This window comes from Emys orbicularis, chromosome 2 (genome assembly GCF_028017835.1).
Source record: "Emys orbicularis isolate rEmyOrb1 chromosome 2, rEmyOrb1.hap1, whole genome shotgun sequence".
NCBI classification, from domain to species: Eukaryota; Metazoa; Chordata; order Testudines; family Emydidae; genus Emys; species Emys orbicularis.
This window is the reverse complement of record NC_088684.1, coordinates 263139219-263161849: the sequence shown is the minus strand read 5'-3', so window position 1 is coordinate 263161849 and position 22631 is coordinate 263139219.

Sequence of the window (22631 nt, the reverse complement as noted above, 5' to 3'; positions counted from 1 at the left end):
ACCACTATCTTGCTAACAGTACAGAATTTAGAACAGCAATACTGCTTTTCTTCTCTCCAAATATGAAATACAGAATTGTTCTGAGCTTCTTGGTGTTAAAAAAGAGAATTGGTGCCTATATGTAGTATTAAAAGTTACTAAGTAAGTTAAAATCCTGAAGAACAAATCTTTTTTGCAGGCTGATCAAAATGTTGATTATTCTTCCAAATATGTACAGTATAAAATTATTACTTTTTAAAAGGACTTTCTTTTATTTGCCTTAATTTGTGTATTTATTTCAAAACAACAAAGAGAAATTCATCCTGTGAGCCAGAACTTAGTTTAACTGATAAAGATCTATTTTCAGAACTACTTGATGCATGAAATAACATCCATAATGTGTAAATTTTGAGGATTTTCAGTCAATCAAACTATAGTTTGGGGCTCAAACTCTGGCTCTAATTAATAGATAAATTGTTCTGGAGGACACTGAGTTATAAGTGTTCCTTCCAGTCTATTCATCTATGTAAATAATCATTTAAAAATCATTTCTGCACTTTTTACTTTAGTAGTAACACATGATCATAAAGAATTAAATTCTCCACACCCACATCATGGCTGTGTAATGAGGCTATAAAGACAAAGTGCATGGTCGTTCTGGGGAGAAATCCACCTGCCCCCTACAACAGCTGCCCCAGCCTACGTATTAGAAAAGCTGACATAGTTCCTCGGTACCACTCGTTTAGGCTGTCAGAATTAGTGAGTCAGCACTGTGAATCTTGCGACCCAAACCTTGCCCGGCACTAACCTCCATCCTGGCCTATGTAGCACACCTTGTAGCATGCAGGGGCTGTTGAAGTCCCTGCTGCAAGACTACTACTTCTATTATTCTCCCAGAACACTCATACCATGGGGTTTAAACTGGCCCTAATATGAATGTCACTCAAAATGACTTACCATTACCAACAACTCTGGTTCTATGGCATCTTCTCATTCAACCTATCTGCTTCCTGTCTGCATCAGCTCACTTTAATGACAAAATGTTTTTACTGCTTTGTAACCCTGTCAGCACTGCATAACCAACACAGCAAAAAGAGAGTGAGCTAATATAGCTCCTACATCACAAATTGAAGCAAGGTCACAATTTTTCTTTCAGGAGCATCACTGTAACTTTGAAATTAACTCAGTGAATTTGATACATTACTACACATTTAAACTGATGTCCCAGAGTGGAATTTGGCTCAGTACTGGGCCAAATCCTGTCCTCAGTTACACACTGAAAATAGTGTTTCCACAGGTATAACAGAGAAAAATTTGTCCAGAGAAATGTTTACTGTTGGTAAAAGTTATTGTTGCTCTTGCTGATATTGCTCTTCCAGAAATTAATCTAGCTCAGCATAACTGTGAAATCTTAGGGCTGAACTTGCAGGGCTGGCATTTAAGGGGGGGGAAACTCTGTTTTAACTTGTAAACTGGCCAAATTTGATCTGAAAGTCATTGGCAGACAATTAACATGAAACCTCATTACTTTTATTAAAACTTTTCAGAGCAGGATATTTTAAATGGTATTTTTAGACTTTAGGGACCCAGTCTGGAAAATTAAATATGGATTCAGCCCTAATCAGCAAAACTTTCCATTTAATAATTTTACTACGTGTTTAAGAATAAAAAGGATACATTTGCAGTAAGATTTACACAAAGCATTATTATTGAATAGAGAACCAGTAATATAACAATTAATTTCTTTTCCCCTCAGCAAAGGAGACTAAATATTCATATTTTCACTATGAATATATGGAGGTTACTTACCTGTAACTGGAGGTCCTTGTGGTCCCTATATGTACTCCAAACATGGGATAGGCATGTGCACTATGTGTCTGAGTCTGGAATTTTTTACAAACAGAGTCCATTGGCCCACACGTGCGCTGTAGCTCTCCTTGTGTTCTGAACAGGGGCATAAAAGGTGGTGTGGGCCAATGCCTCTCCAGTTTCTCATTCTTAGCACAGTTCCAAGGGGATGGAGGGAGGGTAGTGGAACACAGATAGGGACCACAAAAGAACTTCCAGTTACACGTAAGTAACCTCCACTTTTTCTTTGAGTGATGGTCCCTATGTATATTACACATGTGATAAATTAACAAGCAGAGTCAGACAGGGGGTGGGTGCAAGGACACAGAAGTGATAGATGACTGTAGTACTGCTGTTCCCACAGTTGACAACTGGACCAGAGCATAATGTCCCATGAAGATATGCAAAGAGCTCCAAGTAGCTGCCCTATATATCTCTAAGAGGGGTACATCTCAGCCAAATGCCAGGCCCTAAATTGCAGTGGTCCTAGATTGGGGTGTTTGAACCTGCCCTGTGCTGCATTAGAAAGTGTGCCAATGTGGGGATGTTCATGGGTGGGTCGTGGGTGAACAGAGAGCTTCAGCAGATCCGTTAACCAGACCTGTTTCGACCAGTTGGGCACAATCAGGATGACTCAAGCTCTGTCTTTGCAGATTTTTCCATAGAACTTGTGGTATTAATGGGATAAGAGGGAAGACATACCCCAGGCAACCCTTTCATGACACCAGTAGGGCATCTCCCATCTACCCTGGAGCACTACTAAGGAAGTTTCCTGTTCTCCCCTGAGGTGAAATACACTGCTGATGGGGTTATGTGCTCATTGATGCACCAATTCCTGAGAGTGACTGCCTTTATGCACAGAGGGAGAGATTTCACTCCCTCTTGCTTGTTTATATAAAATATTGTCATGTTGTCTGACACTGTTTGGATATGTCTGGATCAGATGAGTGGGAGGAAGGTGTAGCAGGTTCAATGGACTGCCTAGAGTTCTAGTAAATTGATATGCATTCTGGATTCCCATAGGGTCCAGACACCTTGTGCTATATGATCGTTCATGTGAGCACCCCAAAAGGGAGGTGTCAGTAATGATGGCTGCCTCAAGGGTTGGTGTGAGGAGAAGAGTCCTCACCCGAACCTCCTCCAGTTATGTCCACCAGGTGAGAGAGTCTAAAACTTTGAGCAAAATTGTCACCTTGCCATTAATGTTGTTCTTTTCTGGCAAGTACACTGAGAGAAGTCAGGCTGGTAGGCAGCAAATGTGAAGCCAGGAGAATGGCACCACGTATGTATGAGGCCATGTGGCCACAGAGGGGAAGACAAATTCAGACTGATGTCCTGGGTCTGATAGTGACCTGATGTATGACAGTGCACATAGCCCGAAACTCTCAAGAGGTAGACGAACTCTTGTTGTAGTCAAGTCCAACGTCACCCCTATAAAATTTATCAATCTCATGGGGTTCAACATGGATTTTTTTGTGATTATCAGACACACTGAGGGAAGGCAGAAGCCTGAGCAGAACACTGATTGCCTACTGGACTACCTTATAGCAACTGCCCATCCCAAGCCAATCATCAAGGAGAGGAATTTATAGTCTTCCCTTACTTTTCATCCCACACTACTGAAAAACTTTTGTAAAGACCCTTGGTGCTGTAGCTAGACTGAAAGGAAAGATTCTGAATTGGCAATGCTCTTTATTGAAGAGGAACCTCCTGTGGACTGGGAGGATGTCTATATGAAAAATATGCATCTTTCATGTCAAGAGCCAAGAACCATGTGTCCTCCTCCTTACTAGGGCTTTGCATGCTACCATAATATAAATATTTACTACTAATAAAGAAAAACTCTGAGGGGAAACATGTCACATGAAAACCATAAATTTGAATGCAATAAGTCAGCAATACAAGTGAAATCAATATCTGCTCAGTCCTAAACAAGGCATAGGTGTCAAATGTACAGAAGAATCATGCTTTAACAATTAATTTCATTTCAGCTACCTACACAATCCTATTTAGAAGTCCCTGTGCCTCTTTCTCCTTTAGAGAAGATACCTGCAAATAGAACTCACAGAACCATTATTGTACTGAACACATGTACAGCCCCCAGCTATTTATTTATTTATTTATTTTATTTTATAATTTATCACTAGGTATGAACAAAGCTGTTACATATATAGAAAAGAAAAAAAAGAAGAAGAATTGGACAACATAAATCACCTTCATTCTCTATTTACAGAGAATCACTCACATCCATTGTGACCTTCCACAAATTTGCTTTGCCAAGTCAGGGATATCTAGCAAGTAATCTATTCTGAACAAGCCTAAGAACAGCAGTAACTGTTTCTATAAATAGGCCTATCTGGTAAAGCAATCTAATCTTTAACCTTACTTTGTGTTTCTGCCCAGACTGAATAGCTTCAGAACAAGTATCAGACATGATAAAAGAAACAAGGGCAGTTGAGATAATGATGAAGCACTGGAATTTTACCCATCATTGGGGTCAACTACCCCTGTGTACCAAAGAACCACTGACTGATGCTGACAGCTTTGTAACTAATCATCCTTGAAACATGTAGTGGGTAAGTTTACAGTACAATGATAGATTATGTTAAGCATCTTAGTATAACATTTTTGTTTAATAAAAAAGTATGAAGCACTTTCTGCTTCACAAAGGAATGGTAAACACAGGGAACAAGATGATAGTTTGCCTTTTTTTAAATGGTTGAAAATTAGAGGTACCAGAAATATATAAAATCTTCAGCATTAGTTTTTACTATATATTTAGGCATTCACAGCTTGTGCAACCCCAAAAATATGTGAGGGAAATGCTATATATTTCTAGGCATGCACACACATTGTATTTTCAATCATCAAAACTTGTCACCAGCACTGACCATTAATATAGCCATTTGGGTATTTCAGTTCAGAGGGATTACATATTTTAGAATCCTCTCCTACATCTCCGCCTCTCCTCTCTCCATCTACAAACAGCCAGACACTTTACCTCATCACCTCAATGTGGACAAAGACAGCTAGTTAGTGAAACAACCTTTCCATGGAGGTAGATTGTGGTTTAGTGGTCCCTGAATTCCTACTCCTCACACTCTCCTAGCATGTAACGCACTTCCCAGAATCCTCTAGCAATGTGGAGGCAGCCATACTGACATTTCCTAAAATCCATTGGTCAAGCACTAGCTAAGGAGGCACTATGAGACAGCTACTTTGACATCCCGGAATGCACAGGTTATGGGTACAAACAGTGTTGTCATGAGTGGTGTGTGTGACTGGAGTATGCTTCTACTAGAAAACAGCATGACTGAATGGAGTCACTGTATTAGGAAAACCCCAAAAATCAATTTCAGAAACAACTGTTTGAAATCCACAATAAAATACCCCATAAATCCATATGAATACCTCAAATAGGCAACTTGGAAAATACAAGCAAGAGAACTTTAGCTCATTGATAAATGCTCAAATGAAACTGATAAATCGAGCCTTACAAGGGTAAGTGCAACTTTTAGAATATACAGATTGCAAAATTCCTTCACAGGTTAAAAAATATAGTTCTCTGTCAGCCTGTAAAACGAACAACAACCATCCCTGAGGAAGAAATTACCTTGCAATACCTGAATGTATTAAATTTTGAAATGTATAAGCTCACTGAGCCTAAATTGCTCTGTATCTTGACAAATCTGTTATGGCATGCATATGTGTAAATGCTCTATTGGACTTTTTGACACATCTCGGTATATACCACATACCAGAGATTACAATCTAGCCCCAAAAATGGAGTAGCATGTGGTTGTGTGATGATGAAAATACAGCTATAAGTTTGTGTTACAATATGTACAAATCAAGCATAACTATTTAAAGCAGCCCAAAATGTAAAGTTTTAAATATGGTTTGAAGGAACTGGAAAGGTGCAGAATGATGCTCTGTGAAAAAAAGGCTGGTAAGATTATGATCAGAGTCAAAATACCCCATCCAAATACAGCTGCACCATCTACTTCCTCAGGAAAAAAAGCAAATAATCATTATGTATCAAAACACAAGTTAGTCCTATGTTGGGAAAAACTCTCTGTTCTATTCTCTACATCACAGAAGAAAGTAAATAAAATATAACAAATAAAGTATCCACAGCACTATGAAAAACAACACCTATGAAATTCAAAGGGTGATAATGTCTGTCCATCCTTTGTGAGGAAAGAGGTGAACAAGTCAAGGGAAATAAGTTGCAATTATAAACAGAGGAAAGAAAAACAAAAAGCTTATAACAATGCCAGTTCCAAGACAGTGCAGACAGAGATAAAGGGAGTCAGCAGGGCCGGCTCTAGGCACCAGCAAAACAAGCTGGTGCTTGGGGCGGCACATTTTTAGGGGCGGTATAATTTTGTTTGAAGTTGTTTAGAGGTCCAGTTATTCTCTAACAACGAGCTCTTCTGCTGCTGCTGTTAATGGGGAAGAGGCAGTTGCTTCTTCAATAACTGTTCCCACTCTGTCACTCCACTAAGATCAGCTTTATTTTTAATAGACTTCTTTGTTTTTTGCCATCTCACAGCATTGATATCCACTTTTTGATATGACCAGTGTCCAAAGTTTCAGCTATACTTGAAACCAAACCATTTCAAGTTTCCAGGACCACTTATTCCTGCTATGTGTGTTTCAGTGTGTCCAACAGCCTGGTTTGTGTGATGTGTATACGTAACATCAATGGACCCCGGTTGTCGGTGGGCGAAATCGAACCTGGGACCTCAGTGCACGGCTTTTAGCTCATGCGGTAGCGGCCCAACTGCCTATTAGCTAAAGCTGTAGAGCAGACTCATTCTCTCTCTCTCTCTCTCTCTCTCTCTCTAAGTGGTCTCGGTGCCACTAGATGGGACAGACCACCACACCCAGAAGGTGTGTGGGTTACATACACACACCCTGCTCCCCACAACTGTTGCTGTTTCTGTACATTATGGCACATATCCCATAATTGCAGACACAGCTACCTGGCCCAAGTGGATACATACATAAAATACCACCTATTTGCAACCTGCAACCTGATAACATTGTTAGGTTTCATTTTGTCAATGGTTTGTTCCAATGGTTGTTTCCAGTGGCTTTGATCTGCTCTCATATCTGTGCACACTTCCTGAAAAGCAGGGGCTAAGCCTTCATATAAATGCCTGCAGTCACTATGATAGGTGGTCACAAATTTCCCCCAGGCTGCTAGGCAGAATTCATTACCAGGGAGCTCTGCCACCCTTGGATGTCTGTATCTCAACAGGTCAGGAACTCAGTCGTTTTTACAATAATTGTATATTTTCTTTTTGGGGAGGGTGGCATAAGTATGTTTTATTGCTAAACTAATGGTATCCTTCTCTGTGTTTCCCACAGGACTTGGCCCTACCCTAGTCTCAAAATAAAAAGGCATTTCTTCAAGACAGGCCCATAAGCAGGTAGAGTTTCAACCCTGCTTAGAACATTGTACACAGACTGTACAAAGTTCAAACTTATCCTCTTCCTATGGTTTAGTTTTATTGGTAACGTAACCAGACCATAACATAAATTTCACCCTAAACTTTCTCACCAAGCTTGTCTGTTCCTAAGTGTTTTCCTGCATGATCGCTCTGTGACACACACTTGTTTTCTCTGCACCTTTAGGTAACTGGAACCCACTGTAGTGTGAGCCAGAATTAATTACACTGCATCAGACTGGCTGGGTTCAAGAACCTGTTAGCTTGATGGCTCAACAGAGGACCTTTGCATCCATGCATAGGGTTTTTGAGTCTGCCAATCTATAACAGGGCACCATTATATACAACAAGCTACAGCCAGAACTAGAGGTTCCTACATAGCTTTCTCGGGTCTGGCCATTTTCATTACTGATGCCATGATACCAGTCAGTAGCTGCCTGGGAAGGGAAGTATGCTCTTACTCCACCCTTTGACTGGATGCAGTTTACAGGCCAGATTCAGTCATTACATTAACAGTGGGATCCTGCCTGGAGAAAAAGCCAAAGAACTAACTGCTGCACAGTTGTACTGTGTGCTCACACAGGAATACTCTCTCATTTAAACTCTGCCAGCTCTTTTCGTGCTTGTGGCATTTGCAAGGGAACAATGCTACTGATCTGCATCCTGCCTGTCTGGCCTAAATTCATTCATATCCACCCAGAGTGCTCTTGCATAAACACTAAGTTAACAAACTTGCTGGCACTCATCTATTGTCTTTGTTAACCTTCAGATGCTGCACAAGAAAAAAGTGGAATGTTACAGTTACAGATATGTGAACCAATTTTCAGATCACTGATTCTGTAGGTGAGTGGGTGGCCCCTATATTAGCTTTGGAGGAGGAAATTTAAAAAAGTAAAAGGAGGTGTTTGGAGGTGGTGTGAAGAAAGTCAATACTGCATCAGCATCTGTATCCATCAAGGCACCAAACTGATTTGGAAAGTGCCTGTGCACACACCATATATAATCTGCTGCAAAAATTGAAGCTGACCAGCTCTTCTCACTTCCCTGAATTCTTTGTCAACAGGGTAGGTTGGTGTGTGGTTATGGGTTTGTCAGCTTACACTGCTTGCACATAATCTGTTTTTCAATAATTCTGTTAAGTAAACAAATGATCCCTTCTGCTGGAAATTTCAGAAGGTTTTGAATGAACATGACTTCACTTTGACAACTGGGCTTTTAAATCACCTAAGACAGAACAGCAAAGAAGATTGGGGACAATGGTATATTTTTTCCACAGTCTTAGTTATGCATCATAAAAGTGTGTCCTAGCATTCGTTCAGTGTTTTTAATTTTTTCAACTCACAGAAAGGGAGTGGTCTAAAGTTCAAGTGAATTAATTATTCTATAAGAAAACATTCACTCCTTCTAAATAAAAATTATCATCCCAAGGCACTCTGCCTAATGTGGCATAATGAAGCAACCTTCAGCATACTTCAGCTATCTCAAATGTCAATTGTTATTCCTGGGGGAATTCTGCGCCACTGGGCATGAAGTTCCCCAGAATTTATGTCCCTCACAGATTTCTTTGCTTCCCTGCAGAAAAATGACTTTTTGATGGGGAAGCAAAGGGAAGCCACAAGAACAGTCAGGTGTCCCTCCCCAGCAATATGTTTCGGGTGCCCATGGCAGCCGGCAGAGAGGTAAATCACTCTGTGGCAAGGGGCAGGACTGGGGAAGACCCGGCTGGTGGCTTCTACCCTGTGCCAGGCTTAGCTGACAGTCCCAGCTGGGCTGCAGAGGACACGACTTCCTCTTCCCCTGCACAGCATCTGGGGCCATGTCAGACCCACCCCCAGATTTCTTCCCTGGCGCTAGGAAGCGCTGTAAACTCCCCTCCCAACACTTCCCGCACCCATCACTCCTCAGCTGCAGGGGGAGGGATCACTGTACAGGGAGCTGATCCCCTATCCACCCAACCCCCGTGCATCCAGACCCCCTTGTACCCAGATCCTCCCGCCAAGCCTCACCCCACCACACCCAGAACCCCCCCGCATGAACCCCACTCCCCTTGCACCTGGACCACCCCAATGAGCCACCTGCACCTGGATCCCCACCCTACCGAGCCTCAACTACCTGCACCTGGATCCCCACCCCACTGAGCCCCCACTCCCCCAGCATCTGGACCCCCCCCCCACTAAGCCCCCTCCCGCTGAGCCCCAGCCACCTTCACCTGGACCCCCCTGCAGAGTTCCATTACTGTTGCACCCAGAACCCTCCAACAAGCCCCTGTGCATCCAAATCCCTCCCGCACCTGGCAATAGTAACAATAATAACATAAGATACAATAGGAACAATAATAATTTTCAAGGCTATGTATGTGAAATAATACATTCTTTTGTGTCTATATACAACTGAGCCCTCTCAGCCCACACCTGGATCTCCCCACACTAAGCCCCTCCACACTTGGATACTGTCTTGCTGAGCCTGCCTGCCCACACCTGGTGTACCTGGCATGGAGGGGCAGGGCCCTGGGGTGTTTCTGGAGCAGGCCTGTCCTTGTGCTGTGTCAGGGTTGGGTGTAGCCTCATCACTGAGCGTGTCCCGGAAGGGAGCTGCACATTGATCTCTTACCTCTGTGCAGCCAGTGGCCTGTGCTCCCCAATGACATGCTGGAGCCTCATTTATTTGACAAATAAAATTTGCAGAATTTTAAAATATTGTGCACAGAACTTTTAATTTTTGGTGCAGAATGCCCTCAGGATTAAATTGTATAAATGACAATGACTGCTAAAGTAGCAGCCACATTTAATTAAGAACAACATATACTGTCTGTATGGTTTAAGGTACTTACCCTTTTCTTCAAGCAGAATTCCAAAAATCCAAAGATTAGTTTATGGAAATGAGATAGTCATCTAAATATGTAACTTGTCCTATCAGTTTTACAGTTGCTGATGAGAAATAACTTGCTAAAACATTTCTGTGAGGAAATGTAATGCAGCCTGTTGGCAACTACCAATTTTAAAAGTTACAACACTTAAATGTACTAGGCTTAAATTCCAAAGTTGCCCCAAACAAGCCCCTAATTTGCACACTGGAACACACAAATATCAAAACTCCTTTTGAAAATTCATCCCTGTGTGTTATAAAATAATGGTCACATGATTTATAAGAAATATATATCTGTAACATATGGAATTTAAATACTGTCTATCTACAGAGGATTCCATAGCATTGAGTATTATTACTGAAACAAATGACTAGAGTATATATTTTATCATGGAGTGGCCATCATTTCTTCCCCTTCTTTGTAGTTTTTGTTTGCATTTGGCTATTTGGAATCAATTTAATATAATTGTAGAAGTTCATTGATGGACCCCCACCTTTAAAATTATGAACCTCCTATTGACATTATACACAGACTGTTGTGTTCTTAAGGTACCATTTAACCTGAAGTCTCTACACTGCCTTTATTAAGGTATAATACAATAAACGTTACAGATTAAGGCAGATTCAACATCTCAACTCAAAGAATGCTAAAGATATTTTTCTTGGACTCATTCAATTTCTTGACCTTAGATTGCTAATACAACAAATCTCCACTAGATGTCAATATACTACAATAGGATATGTTATTTTGTATCTTCACTAAACTATTATCTCAGACTGTTTAACTTACCTCACCAGAATTTGGGTTGCAAAACCCAAAATACATATTAGCTTAAAAGAAAGTTATGTCTCTACAACTTAAGAAATGTTCATCTAAACCCAAGTGTACCAACAGCTCCTCCTAGAGTGCAAAGGTAGGAACGATTATTCTATGCATTAAAGGACTGAGCATATAAATTTTGATTTTTCAAAAGAAGAAATTAAATGACCACCAGGAAATATGCTAACACAGCAAGGCATTTTTCAGAATACAAAACTAGATAGTCCAACAAAACTGAGAGACAGGGAATTGTTCCATTCAGTATTACTTTGTATTTGAAGTGTAGTTCTCCTTTGAAACAGTGACTATGAAGACACAGTATCTTCTTATTCTTATGCAACCAGTCATATCAGTAAACTTCAGTGACAAAATAAATTTTTACTGATTCTCACAACTATTAGCACTGCACTGCTAACAGCCATGAGAGCGAGAGCTGAATTTGATACTTTCTTGCGCCTCATCATCAGAACTGATCAAGTTCCGATCACTTATTCTTATGCAACTCCATTGGCTTCAGTTGGTTTGCACAGGTACTGCAAAGGGCATAATATTAAGTGACCGGGATTATTACATAGATGTCAATGAGAACATAATCAGTAATAAAGATTCTGCAGGTGAAATTATTATAAGTGACAAAGCAAAAACCAAGCTTGACTCTCAGATCATAGATTGAGTTTGCAGGGCTGGAAGTCAAACACACATTTTTATTTGTATCCTGAGCAAAATTTCAAATGGAAAGCATTCAGACACAGTAAGCATGAAACCCTACAATGTCATTTTTTAATCAATTTTCAGAGCAGAAAACACTTTAAGGATATATATTTAGACAGCATTTGAAGCAAGTCACTCAACATCCTAAGGCGGGGGGGAGGGGAGGTAATTAAAATTATTCCATAGTAAATTATGTTCAAAGTGACACACAGTTACCAAACTATCCTTTGATGACTGTTCTGTTCTAAAAGAATAAGGGGACATAGAAAAAGTGTAAGTGTCCCAAAGCTTACATCTGAACTATAAAACAAAATCTGTTTTCAGAAGGAAAGGGATGGTGAAGCGAGAAATGTCCTCAATGAATCTCAAGCTATTGTTTGGTAGTGTTTCTGTCTGTCACACACACACTCACACAAAATATCACGGTGAAAGACTACTTATGCAACCAGGTGGAAACAACCTCTGCAACAGCTTAACAGTGAGGCTCAGGAACAGAAGTCCCATACACATTCAGAAAATGCATTTTCTTTTTAATAACAATCTTGAAGTCCCCCACAACTATGCAGAGAAAGTTATAACAGCCCTAGCGGAAGGTGCAGGAGAGGATCTCATTTAAATTAACATCCCATCTTTCAGTCAGCTCTGCAACTGTGGGCAATTATTTGGGAGTGGTTATTTCTGAAGGATACCAGTAGGAGGATACATCATTTGAGGAAGTCTAACCTTTTGGCCAAATAGGTTGCCCTGCCATGCAGTCATTCTCTACAACTCTTGGAACAGCTGAAGGGTTGGCTTCTACTCTCAGGGCCTGTCCATACTTGATGCACTGCTGCAGCTGCACAGCTGTAGAGCTTCAGTGTAAACACTACCTATGCCAATGGAAGAACCACTTCTGTCAACCTAACTCTGTCTACACTGGAGGTTAGATTGGATTAACCGTGTCACTCAGGGAGTATGGGATTTTCACTCCCCTGAGCGATGTAGCTGGGTCAACCTCACTTTTTCATGTAGACCAGGTCTCAGTGTTTTGTTATACTCAAAGTAGTATAATGTCCCAAGCAACTAGGCTTCTACATGCCTTATGAGACAATTCCACAAACTAGCAGACATCTCACCATTTAAGAGTTCTTCCTCATTTCCCACCCACCCCCAACATAAATTTTCTTGCCTTTCATTTCATTTACTTCTCATTGTAATGCAGAGATCAAACAGGGAACGGGGGGGGGGGAGAAAGGGGGAAAGAGGGGAAGCTGCCACGAAAGCAGGGAAAAGAGCAGAGGCAAAACCTATGGCAAGGAAGCATAGGAGACAGAGCTAGCAGTCACCAGCAAAGAGGAAAGTAGAACTGAAGAGAGCTATCTAGGGAGAAGAGAAAGGGAAAAGGAAGGACAGCAGCCAAGAAGTCAGGAAGAAAGTGAAAGTGGAAGCATCAGCAGTAGATGGGATGTTGTGAGTGTAACACAAGTAGCATTTTACCATCCCTCCCCGATCCTGGATAGAAGCTACTTCTCAAATTAAGATAAAATAGTCATTCCAAATAGCAACGGCTAAATATGAGTAAGGAAGGGGTATATCAAAGCTTATATAGACTCAAGTGTATAAACCTGAGTCACTAGTGTAACACTGATGACAGAACAAGATGCTGTATACTAAATGTTAGTACAAACAAATGCACATGGTAGGTATTGTTTTACACCATGAACCACAAAGATGTAGAATAGCATAGAGAAAAGGCTCAGACACAGAGGGAAACAGAAAGGCAAAACTCAAGTAAATGGAGCTTTTGTAATTAAAAATGAGATATAAGTAAATGAAAAAGGACATCACAGATTCATATTCTGATACAAACAGAAAAAGATTCTGAGAATTTGATTCAAAGCCCAAATAGATTCTATAGCACTCCATATAATTTGATATAGCATTTTCCTAACATTTAATTACAGCTTTCATTACTCATTTACATTAGGACTATTTCTTAACTTGAAAAAGCATATACAGTATTATGTAAGAATAAATAACTGAACATTTGACCTTTTCCTAGGATTTAAAAAACCACAACAAAATACCACGTAGTCTTGTACTTTTTACCCCACATAGCACATCACTTCACATTTGCATCATCATTTAGTAAATATTACCCTAGTAAATTAATAAAAATTCTCTCATAGTTGAGGCTGCACAGAAACAAAGCTGACTACCAACTCCATGGGCGAAGAGCTGATAACTACTTTGTTTGTGTTTTAGAATTACTCTCAGAGCCATGTCGGAAGGTGCTTTATTATTACTTTATTGCTCACAGCCAAAGAGGTCAGTTGTAGTACTGAACTAAGAGGTCATTTGCTTTATTAAAAATAATCAGTTTTAAAGACAGATAACATACAGAATGGAACCAAAGTATTTGACAGAGTCTCTTTAACATAATTACTTTTCCAGAGGCCATTTTATGTGCTGTCTAGAGATCAAGTATTTAAATTTCATTTTTTAATGAATTAACAGCATTAAGTGTTGGCAGTTTAGTGAGTAACTCACCTTTCCCCTCTGCAATATGACTCTGAAAGGGACCCTATGTGAAAAGAGTTTGGGTAGCATCAGTCTCACTCCTTGTGAAAGAAAAAATAATCCTAAACTAAGCCCAGTCGCAATAAATTGCAGCTGTTGTGCCTTGTGCAAATGCAAAATGCCATCCATATTCTACCCTGAAGGTGACTGAACTTTAGTGGCTGGATAGGCTTATTTGCAATAAATATCTTTCAGAGGGTGAAAGTCACTACATAAATGTCTTAACACCCGGCTAGTGTTAAAATAGTTTATATTCACCTGGCTCCACTACAGGCCACTGAAAACACCAGACAAAATCATCTCTCTTGTCCCTCTGACCATGTCACTCTACTCACTAGCTGCCCACTGTGCCAAGTATCAAGTTCAAACTCGTCTTTGCTTTAAAGTCTTTATATCAAGCAGCTCCCACTTACTGTTCTGACAAGGTCGTCTTTCATGTACCCTCATCCTCCCTATGCTGGCAATGATGCCAGCCTTATTATCTCTTTCCTCTCCTTCTCTTCAAACATATCCATGGTGCCTCTTATGCTTGGAATGCCCTTCCAAAAATCTATTAACCAATTCTCCTGTTACATATTATTACAATTACTCCTAAAAAAGCTCACAATAGAATTACTTATTAAAAATAAATATTCACACTTTAATTAAACAGCAGCAGCATTTGAACCTCCAGGGCATATGCCTTCATAAACTGAATAACAATACAATCTTATTTTTGTAGCCTATGTCCTTCTTCCCCAGCCCCCATCATGTGGTATAGTCGAGCCTTGCATATCTGTTAAGTTCATAATTTAAAGCCAGATTTGGACACCCTTGCCCATGACGAGTATTACCTTACCTGTGCAAACAGTCCCTTTGATTTCAATTTTGTAAAATAAGATATTACTCAATGAAAGGGTAGCAGAATCTGTCCTTTGGAAAAAGCTCTGGAGACACGCAAGCTGGAGCTCCTTATGTACAGGAGAGAGAAGGAGGCGGTCGCTGACAGGGCATTTTCCATGGGCCCTTTGACTTTGGAATTCATGCACCACAGTGGTCCAAAAGAGCCCAAATCTGTTTATCTTCAGGGCACACTGCAAAATTCAGCTTTTTCAGCAGGCATCTGGGGAGGGCTCAGGTGGCCAGCATTGGGAAATGTGAGGGTAGAGAGATTTTGATCTTTTTGCTGCCTAATAGCTGCACATGTGTGGGAGTGCTCCTGTTTTGGTTTTGCACAACCAGGTAGAAATCAGATATTGTCCAGCTGATTAGCTGACACACTGAGCAGGGCATATACAGCATCAGTGACTTCAGGGAAGGGGAGCAGGACACAATGGATTCAATCTCCCAGTTTCAACAGCAAAGCCAATGGAAACCAAAGAGGCTACAGAAGAGGACATCCAATTACAGGCAGTCAAGAAAGCAATACTGGAGAGCGCCCAGAAGACAAATGCTACATACCAGTAGGAACAGAACCATATTTTCAACTTAAAGATGAGCTGAATGTGCAGGATGGAATCATATTTCAAGGACAGAGAGCTGCTGTCCCCACCTTGTTACATAGGGATGTCATGTAAAAAATACATGCTTCACACCTGGGCATTGACAACTGTCTTAGATGCACTCAAGTTGTGTTTACTGTCCAAGAATAAACACGTAACTCCACTGCTTGATAGAAGGTGTGGAAGGCAAGGGGGGGGGGGTCATGTGATAACTGCCAGCAGAAAGAGACTCTTTTACCACGAGCTGCCCACCCATCCATGGGGAAAGGTGGGAGCAAACTTATTTTCCTTTCATGAAAAGCAGTACTTGATTACAGTGGACTACTATTCAAATTTTTGAGAGGTTGATGCCCTAACTCAGGGGCGAGCAAACTACGGCCCACGGGCCACATCTAGCCCATCAGACCATTTAATATGGCTCTCAGCTCCCGCCAGGGAGCAGGGTCGGGGGTTTGCCCTGCTCCGGCACTCCAGATGGGGAGCGGGGTCGGGGGCTTGCCCCACTCCGTGTGGCTCCCAGAAAGAGGCCAGCATGACCCCCGTACAGCTTGACCGCCCTCCAGCTCCTACGTAGTACACTGAGGCGTGACCAGGCGGCTCTCTGCACTGCCCCATCCGCAGGTGTCACCCTCGCAGCTCCCATTGGCCGCAGTTCCCAGACAATGGGAGCTGCAGGGGTGGCGCCTGTGGACGGGGCAGCGTGCAGAGCCGCCTGGCCGCGCCTCAGAGCCAGAGGGAGAACATGCTTCCGAGAGCTGCTTGCAGTAAGCGCCGCCCGGCGCCTGCACCCCTGAGCCCCCAGCTCCGAGCCCCCCTTCCCCCGCGACCCAATCCCCTGCCACAGCCCTGATCCCCCTCCCCTCGCCGAACCCCTTGATCCCAGCCCCCTCCTGTACCCCTCATCCCCAGCCCCACCCCAGAGCCCGCACCCCCAGCCAGAGCCCTCACACCCCTCCCCTGTACCCCCCACCTTCCGAACCCCTCGGTACCAGCCTGGAGCCCCCTCTCATTAAGCTGGTATTAATATAAAGTAGTCTCATTGCCACAACTTCGTAGGCCTTAAGCTTAACCAATGAGATTCTAGCCAATGTCTAGAGGGATAGCTCAGTGGTTTGAGCATTGGCCTGATAAACCCAGGGTTGTGAGTTCAATCCTTGAGGGGGCCACTTAGGGATCTGGGGCAAAATCAGTACTTGGTCCTGCTAGTGAAGGCAGGGGGCTGGACTTGATGACCTTTCAAGGTCCCTTCTAGTTCTAGGAGATATCCTATCTCCATTAATCTAATCTAATCTAATGTGAGAAAAGGTGTTTGTGAGTGGGCTCATTAGTACTAGCATACTAAAAGACAAGAAAACGCATCACAAAGCTACCCATGTGAGACTGGTCCTTCTACAGCTTAGAAATTGGAAGTTCTTAATGCATTATGGTAAAAGAGCATAGACTGATAACACTGGAGTCCTCCATTTAGCAACAGAACAAGAACAACATAAGCCATGGTAAGATAAATGTGCCCCAACTCTAACCTAAACCACCACATTAGGGCCAAAATGGCAGTGCAATCTCCATGCCCATTTAAATCTGTGATGTCTACTGAGAATTCCAGCAGGGATGCCAAATATGGGATTTTTTTTTATAATGTGGACACATGTCCACTAGAAACGGGACTGAGACCAATAGTTCATTTTTCAGACCTCTAGCTAGTTTTTTCTGATAATGGTCTTCAGTCACCACAATCATGGAGTGAATCTGAACTAGTGCCCTAAAAGAAAATAATATCATTTCCTCACTATCCATCTCCTCAAGCCATCTAATTCTCCCCAGAGCACTGAATATTTTAAAGTATAAATATTTCTATACCTTAGTCTGTTGCTAACAACACGAGGTCTTGTATTTCTTAGGAAAGATGCTAAGGAAATTGGACTCTTGATCCTCATCTTAACTACTATTACTGCCATATCTGCTATATATGATTTAGACTAATACTCACAGAGGAAGCCAGGTTATAATTTTCAACAATTTACTTTTAGAATCTGGGCACAGTTCCAAAGTAATTCCCCCATTTAATATTTAATTCTTTTTTGAACATGACCTGCCCTTTAATTTTAGGAGAAACCATTTGAATTTGTCATTCAGGTATATAAAAGTCATTTTGCTTCACAATTACCTCTCAACGTTATCAGATGTGTCTTAGGGATAATTATGTTTTATGGTTATAGAAGTTAGCATCACGAGAATGCAAAAGTATTTTAAGGATAAAGTAGAGAACATATAATATTCCTCTCTAAAACCAATGAAGTAAAAGAATTCCATTCTATAAATCAAAGAAATAACCTGTCAAAGAAATTATTAATCTTATAACAAATGAATGTATTAGTAAACGTACATCCAGGGAAGAACGTGTAGTGTTTCTTTATGCCAACTTACTATTTCTTGTTACACAGATTCATTTTTAACAGCATCTCTAGATACTCACTTTCATCAGTCAGATGGTAAACTCTGGAATAAAAGACCTGGATTCTATTGAAATGGATTGCACAGCTGAATTTTTGTTTGTGACTGCACAAATAAACTTTAGAGAGTTTGGTCAGCCATATTATATGTATTGGTGATTTAGTGGGACACTGTGCTGAACTGAGCCCTGATTCAAGAGGGCACAACTGGCTTTACTGAAAACATGTTCATGAATATCATAGCTGAATTTGGCCCACAAAGAGTGGTGTGTACTTAATAGGTTGCTAAAATCACTGATCTAAGAAAACAGAACATTCCTTAGATCATCCGCCAACTGATTGCAAGAGAAAAGAAGGGAAAATACTGAAGAATACGCTAACATTGTATACGTACATATGTACATACCATCAGTGAGAGTCCCTTATGATGTGTCCTGCCACATGACTAGTATGTGTGAGAGAAGAAAGTGTAGCTGTTTTTTGGTATATGTGCTGGAAACCAGAGGAATCTCAGAGCTACCCCTGCCAGTAAGAATTAATTAAATTGATAATGCTGCTTAGAAAATGCAGTAAGAACGTAAGAATAGCCACACTGGGTCAAACCAATAGTCCCTCTATCCCAGTATCCTGTCTTCCAATCTGGCCGCTGCCAGATGCTTCAGAGCAAGTGAACAGAACAGAGTAATTTATCTAGTGATCCATCCCCTGTCGTCCAGTCCCAATTTCTAGCTATCAGAGTTTTAGGGACATCCAGAGCCTGAATTGCATGCATGACCATCTTGGCTAATGGCTCATGCCATCTTCCATGAACTTATCTAATTATATTATGAACCCAGTTATATTTTTGGCCATCCCTTGGCAATAAGTTCCACAGGTTGACAATGTGTTATGTGAAGAATTACTTTCTTATCTTTGTTTTAAACCTATTACCTTTTAATTTCATTGGGTGACCCCTGCTTTGTGTGTTATGTGACATAGTAAATAATACTTTTTATTCGCTTTCTCCACTCCACTCATAATTTTATAGATAGGTCTATCATATTACCCCTTTGTCATCTCTTTTCAAAGAAGAACAGTCCCAGTCTTTTTAATCTTTCCTTATACAGAAGTTATTTCATACCCCTTGTCAAGGCTGTATCCCCACTTTGAACTTTAGGGTACAAGTGTGGGGGCCTGCATGAGGACTTCTAAGCTTAACTACCAGCTTAGATCTGGTCCGCTGCCACCATTCCCTTCCCTGGGAAGCTTTGAGAAACCTTTCACCAATTCCCTGGTGAATACAGATCCAAACCCCTTGGATCTTAAAACAAGGAGAAATTGACCCTTCCCCCCTCCTTCCTTTCACCAACTCCTGGTGAATACAGATCCAACTCCCTTGGATCTAAAAACAAGGAAAAATCAATCAGGTTCTTAAAAAGAAGGCTTTTAATTAAAGAAAAAGGTAAAAATCATCTCTGTAAAATCAGTATGGAAAATAACTTTACAGGGTAATCAAACTTAAAGAGCTCAGAGGACCCCCCTCTAGTCTCAGGTTCAAAGTACAGCAAACAAAGATAAACACTCTAGTAAAAGGTACATTTACAAGTTGAGAAAACAAAGTAATACTAAGACGCCTAGCCTGGCTTTTTACTTACAAGTTTGAAAAATGAGAGACTTGTTTATAAAGATGGGGAGAACCTGGATTGATGTCTGGTCCCTCTCAGTCCCAAGAGCGAACCACCCCTTAAACAAAGAGCACACACAAAAGCCTTTCCCCCCCCCAAGATTTGAAAGGTTTCAGAGTAGCAGCCGTGTTAGTCTGTATCCGCAAAAAGAACAGGAGTACGAAATTTGTTAGTCTCTAAGGTGCCACAAGTACTCCTGTCCTTTTTGCAAGATTTGAAAGTATCTTGTCCCCTTATTGGTCCTTTGGGTCAGGTGTCAGCCAGGTTACCCGAGCTTCTTAACCCTTTACAGGTAAAAGGATTTTGGAGTCTCTGGCCAGGAGGGATTTTATAGTACTGTACACAGGAGAGCTGTTACCCTTCCCTTTATAGTTATGACACCCCTATTCATTTTTGTTGCCCATCTCTGTACCCTTTTCAACAATAATGTATCTTTTGAGATAGAGTGATCAGAACTGCATGCAGTATTCAAGGTATGAGTGTACCATGTATTTATATAGTGGCATCATGATATTTTCTGTTTTATTATCTATCCCTTTCCTAATGGATCATAACAGTCTGTTAGCGTTTTTGACTGCCACTGCTCACTGGGCAGATGTTTTCAGAGAACTATTCATAATGACTCCAAGCTCTCTTTCTTGAGTGGCAATACCTAATTTAGACTCCATCATTTTGTATGTATAGATTGGAGTATGTTTTCCAATGTGCATTACTTTGCATTTTTCAACATTGAATTTCATCTGCCATTTTGTTGCCCAGTCCCCCAGTTTTGCGAGATCCCTTTGTAACTCTGTCAGCTTTGGACCTATCTTGAGTGATTTTGTATTGTTTGCAAACCTTACTACCTCACTGTTTACCCCTTTCTCCAGATCATTTATGAATATGTTGAACAAAACAGTTCCCAGTACAGATCCTTGGGGAACCCCACTATTTACCTCCCTCCATTGTGAAAGCTGACTGTTTATTCTTACTCTTTATTTCCTATCTTTTAACCAGTTAATGATTCATGCGAGGAGCATCCCTCTTATCACGACTCCTTATTTTGCCTAAGAGCCTTTGGTGAGGGACTTTGTCAAAGTTTTCTGAAATTCCACGTACACTATATCCACTGGATCACCCTTGTACACATAGAATCATAGAATATCAGGGTTGGAAGGGACCTCAGGAGGTCATCTAGTCCAACCCTCTGTTCAAAGCAGGACCAATTCCCAACTAAATCATCCCAGCCAGAGCTTTGTCAAGCCTGACCTTAAAAACCTCTAAAAACCACCACCTCCCTAGGTAACCCATTCCAGTGCTTCACCACCCTCCTAGTGAAAAAGTTTTTCCTAATATCCAACCTAAACCTCCCCAACTGCAACTTGAGACCATTACTCCTTGTTCTGTCATCAGGTATCACTGAGAACAGTCTAGATCCATCCTCTTTGGAACCCCCTTTCAGGTAGTTGAAAGCAGCTATCAAATCCCCCCTCATTCTTCTCTTCTGCAGACTAAACAATCCCAGTTCCCTCAGCCTCTCCTCATAAGTCATGTTTCTTGATCCCCTCAAAAAATCAAATATACCGGTGAGGCTCGATTTCTTTTTACAAAAAACCATGTTTACTCTTCCCCAACAAACTGTGTTCATTTAGGTGTCTGATAAATCTGTTCTTTACTATAGTTTCAACCAATTTGCCTGGTACTGAAGTTAGGCTTACCAGCCTGTAATTGCAAGGATTGCCTCTGGAGCCTTTTTTAAAAATCGGCACCACATTAGCTATCCTCCAGTTATCTGGTACAGAGGCTGATTTAAGCAATAGGTTTCATAACAGAGTTAGTAGTTCTGGAATTTCCAAGAACTCTTGTGTGAACACCATCTGGTCCCTAAAGCTACGATTTTGTCACAGAGGTCACGCAATTCACAGAACCTGTGACTTCCGGAGACCTCTAAGTTCAGCACACCACACCTGCGGGCTTCAGGGTCCCCTCACCCATGATGGCTGGGAACTGCAAAGTACCCGCCCACCTGGCAGGGTGGGGTGCGCCCCGCAGCTCCTGGCCACAGGGTGGGACATGCCCCACAGCTCCCAGCCACCTCGGACCGGGAGGGGGGTGCGTGTCCCGCAGCTCCAAGCCTGGGCCACCTGCGGGCAGTGTGCGGACCCCACAGCTCCCCAGTTTGTAATGCATATTTTTAGTAAAAGTCACAGGTAGGTCACTGGCAATAAAGAAAAATTCACGGAAGCCTGTGACCTGTCTGTGACTTTAACTAAAAATATGCGTGACAAAATCTCTTAGCCTTACTTATTACTGTTCCAAAACTTCCTTTATTGACATATCAATCTGCATAGTTCCTCAGATTTTTCAGCTAAAAAGAATGGGTTAGATGTGGGAATCTCCCTCACATCCTCTGCAGTGTAGACCAATGCAAAGAATTCATGTAGCTACTTCACAATGGCCATGTCTTCTTTAGCACCTCAATTGTTCAGAGGCCCCACTGATTGTTTGGCAGGCTTCCTGTTTCCGATAAACTTAAAAAAAATGTTTGCTGTTAGTTTGTGTCTTTTTCTAGTTGCTCTTCAAATTCTTTTTTGATCTAATTATACCTTTACACTTGACTTGCCAGAGTTTATACTCCTTTCTATATTCCTCAGTAGGATTAGACGCCCGTTAAAAATTTGATGTCTTTTTGTTCTTAATGGCCTCTTTTACTCTGTTGTTTAACCATAGTGGTGTTTTTTTGCTCCTCTTACTGTTTTTCTTTCTTTTTTTTTTTTCTTTTGGGTATACTTTTAATTTGAGCTTCTATTCTGGTGATT